This window comes from Mus caroli, chromosome 2 (genome assembly GCF_900094665.2).
Source record: "Mus caroli chromosome 2, CAROLI_EIJ_v1.1, whole genome shotgun sequence".
Classification (NCBI taxonomy): Eukaryota; Metazoa; Chordata; class Mammalia; order Rodentia; family Muridae; genus Mus; species Mus caroli.
Window position 1 is genome coordinate 68,602,610 of NC_034571.1, and position 3,869 is coordinate 68,606,478.

Here is a 3,869-nt window from a genome sequence, read left to right on the forward strand (position 1 = left end):
GAACAGCTTTCTCCCTCCTTGGGGAGCCTGGAACACCTCCATCTCCAGTACTTCTGCGCCTGCTATGACCAGTTTGATGACTAAGCAGAAATTCAAAAAGGAGGCACTGCTCAGAAATGACTGGAGGGGACAACAGTGTGGCTTGGTTGTGGGAGGGTGGTGTCAGGACTCTGACAGCTCCCTACCTACAGACTCTTTGAATTATGGAATTTCCTAGACCACCTCAGCCTGATACCATTTCTCAAATGTCTTTGTTTCAAATTATAGGTGTGCCCTTCAGCTGTACAGGAGATCTGATTCCGAGCCTGACCATCTTTGATCTCTAAAACATAAGCCAGGACTTGTAAGTCCTGTAACTACAAGTCCTATAAACTTACAATGCAGAACTATAAACGTTCATACCCACTTTAAAGTCAGATTGCAAAGAAGGCACCTTAATTTATTCTTTGGAGACTTTTAATAGTGCAGGAAGGGTACAATTTCTCAAGCAATACCTTCAGAATACCTTTCTGAAGCAACCTCTAGCCTCATCCCACCCCCACCCCCTTCTCTGCAGTGCTCAGTGTTGAACCCAGGGTCTTATAAGTGCTAGGCAAATGCTTCACCCTCAGGCTGCATCTCCAGCCCTCTCATGTTTTTTGACCAAGTAGAATATAGTGCCAGAGCTTCCCCCAGGAGGCTTCTCTCACTAGCTGGCCCACTACCCAGGGCCTCCCCTTGCCCTGTTAGCAGAATAAGCTGTGTGTGTTTTCATCAGATGTTGGTTACATCTCAAGGCAGGTTCAGAGTGGGAATGGGTCGACGGTAGACTCTTCCTGGAAGTTCATGTTGAGTAAGGAGGATCCATTCTGGAAAAAGTAATTCCCAGTACAATTGAATAAGAGCCTAGTGGGGAAAGACAGAAAGGGCAAAGCAATGAGGATGGGTTTACTCTGTCATTGTTGTACAAGTTTTAAGGCCTAGTAACAAGTCAAAAGAGTTGTGTTGAAGATGAGAAGTTGCCTCTTAAGTCGTAGGTTCACTGTGACTGTTAATCTTCACTGTCAACTTGATTAGGTTTAGAATTAGCTAGAAGATGGTGAGGCACACCTGTGTATATGTCTATAAGGGAGTTTTCAGAGAGGGTTAAGCGAGAGGCGAGACCTACCGTGAGTGTGAATGGCACCAGCCGTGTGCTAGGGCTATGGAAAGCCACCTGAGTGCTGGCTCTGCCCTTTTCCTGTCCCCTCGTCCACTGTCGATATTCGAGCAGCCCCAACCCCACACCGTTAGCTGAGCTTCTCTACTTGCTTTCCCAGCCATGGCGGAATGAAACGCTAAGCTGAGTCTCAATAATGTCTTCTCCCTTATGTTGTTTTTGTTGTTTCTACCCCTGATGTAAAATCAACTGGTGCATTCACATTTATAGAGACAACACTCTCAAAGATTTATTCTTTTTGTTGTTGTTGTTGTTGTTGTTTTGTTTTGTTTTGTTTTGTTTTGTTTTGTTGAGACAGGGTTTCTCTGTGTAGCCCTGGCTATCCTGGAACTCACTTTGTAGACCAAGCTGGCCTTGAACTCAGAAATCTGCCTGCCTCTGACTCCCAAGTGCTGGGGTTAAAGGCGTGTGCCATCACTGCCCAGCATCAAAGATTTATTCTTTTTTTTTAAGATTCATTTATTATTATACATAAGTACACTGTAGCTGTCTTCAGACACACCAGAGGAGGGCATCAGATGTCATTACGGATGGTTGTGAGCCACCATGTGGTTGCTAGGATTTGAACTCAAAACCTTCGGAAGAGCAGTCGGTGCTCTTAACCACTGAGCCATCTCTCCAGCCCCAAAGATTTATTCTTATGTGTCATGAGTTTATACGAATCAAGTACATGAGGTCACCCATGGAGACCAGAGGGAGTCAGAGTGGAGTCCCAGGCAGTTGTGAACTGGCTGACGAGGATGCTGGGAACTGAAGCCAGGGCCTCTGAAGGAACAGTAGGCCCTCTTAACAACTGGGCCATTGCTTTATCACTGAATCAAATTCTTTTATTTCTGTTTTGAGATTGAAAGAACTAATTTTAGAATATCTACTAGCTACATGGGTCAAAAGATAACATCAGAAAGAATATAGCTGGACTATATTGTTCAGCAGGTTACCATAGAACAATCACAAGTGGCCAATATTTGGATCACCTAGGAATTTCATGTCTGCATTGGGGGATTGTTTCTGCCAATTAAAATTCCTAGCATGCAGTAGGAGATAACAATTACATTAATTGAACAACCACAATCATATAAGAATTTACTAAAGAGTTTACTTTAAAGAGACTAAAGGGTTAACTGTTTTCCAAATTAATCAACTTTCTAAGATTTTAGAAGTTTTGCTGGCTTCTATATTTTCAGATGTTTTGTGTACATTGGTTAACAGACGCTCTTTTTAACTCCAGGTATTGAAGAAAGGATTCTTTTCAGAGTAGTCGGCCAGCTTGTGAGAGAAGCCTCGTGGAGGGAGCTTTGGCACTATGTTCTACTTGGTCAAAAAGCGTGAGAGAGGGCTGGAGATGCAGCCTGAGGGTGAAGCATTTGCCTAGCACATATAAGACCCTGGGTTCAACACTGAGCACTGCAGAGAAGGGGGTGGGGGTGGGACAAGGCAAGCGGTTGCTTTGGAAAGGTACTCTGATGACAGTGCCTTTTCTATTGCTTGAGAAATTGTACCCTTCTTGCACTATTAAAAGTCTCCAAAGAATAAATTAAGGTGCCTTCTTTGCAAGCTGACTTTAAAGTGGCTATGGACTTTTGTAGTTCTGCATTGTAAGTTATAGGAAATCTAACAGAAATTTGTAGTCTCCACTTAGCTCCTGCGGCTTTGACCCAACTCCTTACTACTGCTTCTAAATCCCCAGCAACCCCTGTTCATGCTGAATGAGGTTCAGAAAAAGACAAGACAAGACAAGACCCAGGGAAACGGTCTGCTTTTCCAGCTCAGCACCGTGGGCATGCGGACTCAGGGAGCGGGAAGCTGTCTGGAGCATCACATTAGAATCTAGTTTAGTGGCACACTTGACCCCTATCTACTATACACCAAAAAGTAACAGTTGGCTGTCATAGTCAAAGATGTCTCCAGATACTGCACAATAAATATCCTCAGAGTGGGAAAAATTATTCTTGGTTGGAACAACCCTTTTAAGCTCAGTGATCTAAGCTGTGAGGGTTCTCTCTCTCTCTCTCTCTTTTGTGTTTTGTTCGAACAAAACATTTGTTTGTTTTGTTTTTTGTTTTTATGAGACAGTTTTTCTCTACATAATTCTAGATGTCCTAGAACTCACTCTCTAGACCAGGCTGGCCTTGAACTCAGAGAGATCGGCCTGCCTCTGACTTCTGGGATTTAAGATGTGTACCACCATGCCTGCCAAGGATGTGACATTTAATTTACTTTGGTTTTGTTTGGTTTTCACTTTGGGGAAAGACTCAGTAATGAATGTGAGAGGAAAATGAGGCTTACTGTGAGGGAGCAGTGCTTGAGTGGAAGGGGAATATGTTTTTGAAGCTTAGATTCCAGGAAGGAAGTCCTCTCAATATTAGCTACTTGGGCAAAGAGAACATAGCGTGGGATGCTAAAAACTCATGAGGAGAAAGCTGTGTGCCTCCTGATTCCTGGACTGAGGCAGAGAGGTGAGATCTGAAGGGGACCATGAGCCCACTGCCCTGATTCTGAATTAGAGGGCCAGTCTGGCAGGCATCAAACATTCCCAACAGAAAAAGCCACCCACGGAAGTTATGATATACCTCCATCAGCTTTTGAAACCAGTGAATTTTAACTCCTAAAGAAGGGCTTTTATGGGGCTGGAGAGATGGCTCAGCAGTTAAGAGCACTGACTGCTCTTCTA